At 43.8% G+C, this 8,621-nt stretch overlaps 1 long non-coding RNA gene across 1 annotated transcript in view; it reads left to right on the forward strand.

Moving 5' to 3' along the window:
- The window catches only part of LOC143648109 (uncharacterized), a 74,075-nt gene extending 65,957 nt beyond the window's left edge, over nt 1–8,118 (forward strand). Inside the window, exons 3-4 of the long non-coding RNA XR_013158371.1 lie at nt 2,364–2,512; nt 7,772–8,118. This is a non-coding gene — a long non-coding RNA (uncharacterized LOC143648109). The remainder of the gene's footprint in view (nt 1–2,363; nt 2,513–7,771) is intronic.
- The last annotated feature ends 503 nt before the right edge of the window (nt 8,119–8,621 follow it).

Genomic DNA, 8,621 nt, shown 5'->3' on the forward strand with positions numbered 1-8,621 from the left:
CACTCCCCTTACGACAGGCGTGTGGTCTCAGTTCTAGACAAGGTTAGTTCAATGAGGATTCAAGAAGGAGAGGAGATATTGAGATAATCTAAAACAGATCTCTGACTTCAAAGACAAGAAAACTGAAGGTCTCATGATCACAAAACTACAGAGAGCAGAGTGGAGATCAGAATCCTTGACCCGTCTGACAGTACACCAAGGATAATTCCACAGTCATACAGAACTCAAGTTTCTTTCCACCCCACCATGTCCTTAATAGGAAAACTCTTAACCCCCTGGTTGGGACTAACCAGCCTCCTCCCCAGCTTCTGTGTGTGGCTGACAAGAGGTTAGTAGATACTGTCATTGAAAAGAGGGGAAAACAGAAGATTTTATTTACCCTCTTGCAAGGCTTTTGCTCTAGTGAGCTAATGCCCTTCTAGAAACAGCTTTTCTTTTTAATCAGCGGCGATATGGAGTTTATAGCTGGGAATTAAAATTCAGGGGTTGGGGTGGATGGGAGGTGTGCTCTTATAGGAAATCTCTCTTCTAGGAAACAGTACAGCCTGGGCCATTATTTCTCAGGATTGGGTGGGGGTAAAATTTGCCACTTTCAAAAAACTCATTGATGCTTGACTTCCAGTTGCAAAGTCAGAGAGCGCAAACATTTTTGAGCTGTCAGGGGCCCTCCATCCAAATTGCCAGGATTTACAAACTTTGTCATTGGTGGGAAATAGCCACCGGTTCCTGGGGATTTCCCCAGGTCTGAAGATGCAGATGATTCACACAGAACTACAGAGCAAAACGTGTTTATGGGACTGGTGATGTTTAGTATTATTTACTTACACTCCATCTTTTTCCAAAAGGGCTTGGAAGCTGTTAAAAATGAACCCAGTGGGGTGGGCCACAGTGGCTCAGCAGGCAAGAATGCTTGCCTGCCAGGCCAGAAGACCTGGGTTCGATTCCCGGTGCCTGCCCATGTAATAATAAATAAATAAATAAACTCAATATATCCGGCAACGTTAATGGAACAAAAAAAAAAAGGAGGAGAAAGCAGCTATGATAGGCAGGGCCAGAATTTGGCTCTAAACTTCCTAGAGTAATTGTCACTGTTAGAAAGAGGGGAACCCAGCAATGTTTTAAGAGGCATTTCCGTCCCTGGCATTATATTCATAAAAAAGAAAACCAAAACAAACTTTTGTTAGATCTTCTATTGGGCTTCTCAGGAGACAATATGAGTCCCGCCCTTGGCAAAGCTTTCAGTCCAAACACAGAAGCAATCTTCCTTGTAATGACCTCAATTAAATCAAAAAGCATAACTGTAAATACTAACATATTGAAGCGACTTTTCTAGGGCCAAACTAATGGAGTTCAGACAGGCCCTTTCCACGTCAGCAAGCGTCATGAGGGTTGGAATGCGTATCCATTAAGGAACAGAAGCCATCTCCTGTCATGGTCTAGCAGATGGTGAGGAAGTCAGGAGTTGCACAAATCACGCCTTTGAAGGGGAGCTTCAGAGCCACACACATGTTTGTGTCACTGCTTCAAAAGCCTGCACCACAGGGTTATCTGAGCAGCTGTCTTGCAGGGTGATTGCGTCTTTTGGAGCAATCCTCATTTAGCGGTGCAGTGGCCCGGCAATTAGCCTCTTCCTAAGCATTCAGAATGCTTGACTCTTTATTGCCTGTATGCACTGGTGAAAGTTGCAGTTTTATTAAACTCCCCTCCTGCAGACTTCTGTTTAGTGCGTGTTAAAAGACTGGCCTCAGCTCTGAGGATAATGCAACCCACATGTTGAAGTGCTTGCTTCGCTGACTTGCAGAAATAGCTCAGGTAGCAAGCATTTTCTTGCTGCCCCGTTAGGAGAATCCGTTCGGAACACATACTGTTTGCTTTAGGCACCCTTTGCTATTACACAAACTTCACGGATGTGTGGAGGTGGGGGTGTCGATGACACCCTTGGCATCGTTTTAGGAAGCACAATGTTACCCTGACAAAGCCAGTGCAAACACCTAAAATATTCCATAACGTATTCCGGCATTTTGTGATACCCAGTAAATTAGGTAAGTGGCTCATTGACTTTGCGGTTGGCTTCATCTCGAGTAGTGAGAAGCGGCGGGTGACCCATGCCTGTTGCTTTCCATACATCATGATGTGCATTTGTGTATTAGTCCTGTAGAGTCTATGCATCTGGGGATCAGAACTTGACACCTTTGGGGGCTGGGGGCTGGTGAGGAGGTAGATGTCGCCTGAGGTCACTGGGCTCCATAGGGTAACTCAACACATCTCAATTTATCCCCTGGAGAGCACCCTTTAGTATGGAGCCGTGGACACAGGAGGCTGAGTGTGGTGTGTGCTCATTAAAACGTGATTTTCTCCTACAGGGAGCAATGGGCTCACTGTTCACTGGTGAGGGCCAGGAAGTGGATGGACCTAAGCAATTAGCAGAGATCATGTGCCAAGTGCAGGAAGTCCAGGGCTCCAGATGCATGATCGAAAACCTGTCACATTCCCTGAACAGCCCTGGAGAGAGGTGAGGAAGGGCTGACCGAGCACTTCTGCAAACGGTTTTTATTCTTTTTCCCAACTGGTCGTAGAAGCAGGGTTGGATGGGGTGGGGAAGTGAGAAAATAAGCCAAGTAGTATTTGAAGATGTCTGCAATCTGGTCAAGGAGGAATTCGGCCAGGTTTTTCTTTTGATACTCAATCTCGAAGATTTATGATGTTTTAGATATATTTTAAATGCTATCTGGAAAACAAACTAAAACCCTGTTTTAAGTGTATGCCACTAATAAAAACGACAAGCCACGTCATCCTGGAGCAGCAATGGAAAGACTGTGCAAGTGCACTAAATGAGTTTTCTTGACTGCTCAAGCAAATGCTATACGGTGGGTTGGCTGAAACAACTGGAATGTATTGGCTTATAGATTGAGGCTAGGAGAAATCCACAATCAAGGCTTCATCATGGTAATGCTTTCTCATAGCAGATTGAGGTGCTTTGGGTCTGGGTACCCGTGACTCTTGGGCCTTGGCTCCTCTGTCACACGACAATGCACATGGCAGTCTCTTCTGGCTTCTCCTCTCATTTCTGGGTTCTGTTGGCTTTCAATTTTTGGCTGCTCCCTCTGGCTTCCCTCTGTCTGACTTTCACTCTGCTTATAAATGACGCCGGTCATCCAGATTAAACCCCAGCCTGATTCATTTGGGCCACACCTTCACGGAAGTGACATCTTTCAATGAATCCACACCCACAAGGATGGATTAAGTTTAAGGACATGTGTTTTCTGGGATACAGATCTCCAAGCTACTACATGCATGGATATGGTCTAAATGGGTGTATATCTATGTGTGTCTGTATCCATGTGAATAGATATGTATATCTGTTGATTGAATGAATTCAGGTTATGGCCAGATGATGCTTATCTCCCATATGTTAAAAAGAGTCACGAGCCCATTCACCACAGGGTGGAAAGGCCACCCAGACATGTGGCTTGGCTGGTGTTTTGTTCTGTGGCCATGGTGATGTGGGGACACAGTTGTGGTGAGGTGATACAGTGGAGGAGGGGATCTGACACCTCCTGTCCTCTCCTTGACCCAGGCCCTGGGGAGGAAGCAATGCTAGTGCATATACACCCCATCTTAGAATCACAGACCCATGGGGCTCCTTTAAACCTAGATCTCCAGCAGCCAAACACCCCAGAAATATTCACTCCAGGAACAGCATAAGAACTGCAAGTGCTTACTTTTTTGTTGTTGTTGTATGGCGGGATCACATTTCATCATTTTTCCATGTGAGTATCCCATTATTACAGCACCATTTGTGGAATTTTGGTTTGTTTTGTGGGAAGTGCATGGACCAGGAATCGAACCCAGGTCTCCTGCATGGCAGACAAGAATCCTACCACTGAACTATCCTTGCACCTCCTGAACTGTAGGTGTTTAACCTGAAGAAGAGAAGACACGGGACAAAGATGACCGTCTATAAATATTTGAAGGAATGATCATGCGAAAGAGGAATTAGACTTGTCTGTCTTCCCCCAAGAGGTGGAAATTATAAGGGGGCATTTTTTGTAGACCATAAAGGACAACTTGGGACCACCCAATCTACCCCAAGAAGAAGCCAGGCCCATGGCCTGCAGGGTGAGCCAGCAAGATGTAGCAGAGAGAACCCAAGTCCCAGGTGAGTGGCTCAGGGGCCTCAGGCCTCTCCTGACACAGGAGCTCGTGACCTGTGGAGCTGCCCCGTGGGGCCCTGCACAAGGGAGTTCACCATCCTAGCCTCAATTATTATCTTGATTCCCATGTCAGAAAATGTTGCTTAAGGGAAAATTTTATTTTTGAGTCATTTGAATAGGATTTTCCTTTTCGAAGGGTTTGTGGAAATCCAAAACCATATAAAGTTTATTTTAATTTCACATTTGTTCCAGATCAAAAGAATCATCATGGGAAAAAATACCCTAATTATTTGAGATGATCTAATTCTTGTAACCTTTTCAGAAATAGCACCATGGCCCAAACCAGCGTCCATTTATAACTTGTTAAGAAATCTTGAGAATGATATAATGTGTTACAATCATCTCACTAAAATGCAGGATTTTGTTTTTTTAAAACATATTTTATCTTTGAGACACAATATGTAATATTTGTTGTTTAAATAAAGTAAAAAGAAAAAGCTGTTGTTGGAGAGGCAAAAGCATTTTTCACTTACCCATAATTCATCTGCCAAAGACTTCACAGATACCTGTTTCATTACATTACTGCATTTTCATTTCTGAAAAGAAATGAAATTGGAAAAAAAATTGAAGTTAACGATGATCTTACAAAGTAATATGACTGTTCTCAAAAATGAAAGCTGTGTCTATTTCTGAGCTGTGAAAATTTTAAATGAAGGTTGTGCTATTTTAAAGCATTCTTTATAGCAGCTTAAAACCTTAAGCTCATTTTCCCAATGGTAAATTAAAGTTCATCTGATGAGGTGGTGTGGCGCTGCGATGTTTCCCGATGAGCACTCCCAGGAGCACTCATCTCAGAGACTGCTCCCCGACCGAGGACTCTACAGTCAAAAAAACTGGGGAAAGTCAACACCCACTTGCTGGACTTGGAGAGTCATAAATTCCAAATGTATATAGAGACCCTGACAAGACTTATAATAGAGAACTCCCTTCCCACAGCCATCTGTTAATATCCCTTGGACCCTACTTTGGGAAACTCCAAGATAAATTAAGAAGATTGATTCATTGCAAGAGATTTGATGCTAGTCCTGGTTCTGCTACTAACCGGTGTGGGGGTCATGGGCAAGTCGCTCTCCTCTTGTGCCTCTGTTTCTTCACGTGTATAACAGAGCTAGGGACGTGCCATCTGTGATCAGGGGCATTGGTTCCAGCAATAAGTGACTCCCCCCTTCCCTGCTATTTTGGTTTGCTAAAGCTGCCAGAATGCAATGCACCAGAAATGGATTGACTTTTACAAAGGGGATTAATTCAGTTACAAGTAACAATTCTAAGGCTGTGAAAGTGTCCAAATTAAGGCACCACCAAGAGGATACCTTCTTGGAGGAAAGGCTACTGGTATCTGGGATTCCTCTGTCACGTGGTGTTCTAGTTTGCTAGCTGTAGGAATGCAATATACCAGAAACGGAATGCCTTTTAAAAAGGGGGAATTTAATGAGTTGCTAGTTTAGAGTTCTAAGGCTGAGAAAATGTCCCAATTATAACTAGTCTATAGAAATGTCCAATCAAAGGCATTCAGGGAAAGATACCTTGGTTCAAGAAGGCCAATGAAGTTCAGGGTTTCTCTCTCTCAAATGAGAAGGCACATGGCGAACACAGTCAGGGTTCCTCTCTCATCTGGAAGGGCACATGGCGAACACGGCATCATCTGCTAGCATCTTCTCCTGGCTTCCTGTTTCATGAAGCTCCCCAGGAGACATTTTCCTTCTTTATCTCCAAAGGTTGCTGGCTGGTGGACTCTCTGCTTCATAGTGTCACTCTCTCTGAATCTCTCTCTCCAAAATGTTTCCTCTTTTATAGGACTTCAGAAACTAATCAAGACCCACTCAAATGGGTGGAGACATGTCATCCCCTAATCCAGTTTAACAACCACTCTTGACTAAATCACATCAACCAGAGAGATGATCTCATTACAGTTTCAAATATACAGTATTGAATAGGGATTATTCTATCTTTATGAAATGGGATATATATTAAAACAGGGCTTTTCTTAGGGGGCATACTTCCTTTCAAACCAGCACACATGGGAAGGCACAGGGTGATGCCTGCTGTCCTTCTCTCCTGGCTTCTGGTTTCAAACAACTTTCTTGGGTTCTGGCATCTCCTGGGGCATTTTCTTTCTGCATCTCCAAACATCTGTGTCTAAGCTTTCTTCAAAATATTTTCCTCTTAAAGGGTTCCAGTAAGCTGATTAAGACCCACCTTGAATGGGTGGAGACACATCTTCATGGAAACAACGAATCAAAAGGTCCCATCAGAATTGGGTAGGTCACCTCTCCATGGAAACAACCTAATCAAAAGATCCCACCCGTAATAGCTTTGTACCCACAAGATTGGATTAAAAGAGTATGGCTTTTCTAGGGTATGTAACAATTTCAAACCAGCTCACCTGCTAAAGGATCATTCGCTGCTCCATTGACTGTGGGCTTCATCATGGGGCATGCTTCAAGCAATGGAATGTGAGCAGACGGGACTTAGCCTGCCAGTGAGCAAAAGTTCCAAGAAGGATTGTGGGCATTTCTTCCAGCTCTCTTGCTCTTTTCCCCTTGTCTTGAGAATGGCATGTGCCAGAACAGGGATACTCCTTGAACTTGGATCTTGGAATGAGAAGCACGTGGACCTGTTTGTTCCTATAGCATTGCTGACTAATGCACAAGCTGAGGAACCTGCCAGCTTTAACAGTTCAAGATTCTTAAATGCACCTGATTTAATGTTGCTTCCCCTGATCCTACTCCTGAGATGTCCTTTTTGTCTCTCTATCCACATCAGCTTCCTGCCCATGGTGATGCTCTCGATACTTCTCCCCATGAAAGTGATACACTCCCCATTTGAGTGGCTACTCATCACCTCCTGCAGACTGAGGTTCAACAGCCTGTGGCAGGGGGACAGTAGGACTCTCAACCTTCTCATACTATGATTGCAATGGGTCTGGGCATTTCCAAAGTCTAGGGATGTGGTCTGAGCTGGGTGTCTGTTGATCTGAAAGTTGAGAAGCTTTCTGGGAAAGAACGCATCTGAAGTTTAGAGAAAGCAGAAATGCCAATTCAGCTTAGGATGAGAATGCTGTTGCAGGAGAAGGTGGGTTCTTCTAGTCTTGTGGTCTTGGGGCAGAAGAACAAAAGTCAGGACATGACTGAGTTTGGCCATTCCTGCGGCAGTGGAGAGGCTTGGCCTCCATGGGTGGTGGCAACAGTGTCTGCAGCACCAGAGATGGGAGTCGGGTCCTTGGCATGGACCTGGTGAGGTCTCGTCACCTCGGTCCGAGCCCAGGTTCTCCTAGGCTGAGTGTGGGACCTAGGCTGTTGACATCTCATAAGACTGGCACAAAAAATGTGAGAAGAAGCAACTGAAGGATGCAGTAAGATGGCCTACATTCTGTGTCCTTTCCCCATCCCAGATACTGAGTTTGGGGGGCCTCAAGGGTGCTTGGGAGACACAGGCAAAGCCAAGTAAGAGGGTTGTATTGTTGTGATGTGAATTTTCACTCTCTGGTGGGTGTGTCTAAACATGACAAGCATGATGACACCTGTCTTCTAACACTTGCCTTTTAAATCTGTCCCAAGGAACTGCTTCGAGACATAAGAAGATGGATGTATAGGTATCTGGAAAAGGGTTATTGTATCCTGACATTGGAAACTACATATATAGCTATTGAAGGAGACTTGTTCAATCAGGTTACATCCACCAATGGAACATTCTACAGTCCTAAAAAGGATGTGCTACATTAGAATGTATTGATGGAAAGATATCTATGATACCTTACCAGTGAAAAAAGCAAGTACACAGCAGCACACATTGTGCAATCTCTCTTTTCTCTAATTATACAAAACCATTTACAGTGGTTCTTACAGAGTGGGGAGAGGGGTTACAGAGGATCTTCTTTTTATACTTTATATATTTATAATTTTGAATCTGTGCACTTCTTTAAAAATAAACCAACAAAGGTATTTCCGTTCTGAAAAAAAGCACCTTTTTTTTCCCCCAAAGAAATGACTGGAGTTACCTAAGAGCAATGCTTTCGCTTCCTGACTCTTGCTATGATTTATTTTTCCAATAAATATTGGGGTGAAAACCAGGCAAAACAAGTTACCTTTGAATCCGTAGTAACACTCATAAATTTTGCCAACAGAACATTTTCCATGTGGGCACAAACATAATTGACTTCTGTGGCATGCAACTGAACTTGTGGGGTGTGTTGCATGGTATTGAAAGCATGATCATTCAGCCAGACAAACACAGGCTTAGAATTTTGTTGTCAAGCCTTACTAGCTGTGAGCTATGCCCATGCTCTGGACCTTTGCTTTCTCAGATGGCAGATAATCGCAGTGACTTCCCCCTATGGTGAGAAATTCATAGGTGCTTTTCACTTATGAATTCACTTTTTTTTCTGAAGTGCATAACAGTTTCAAACCA

The sequence above is a fragment of the Tamandua tetradactyla genome, chromosome 10 (assembly GCF_023851605.1).
Source record: "Tamandua tetradactyla isolate mTamTet1 chromosome 10, mTamTet1.pri, whole genome shotgun sequence".
In the NCBI taxonomy this organism is placed as follows: Eukaryota; Metazoa; Chordata; class Mammalia; order Pilosa; family Myrmecophagidae; genus Tamandua; species Tamandua tetradactyla.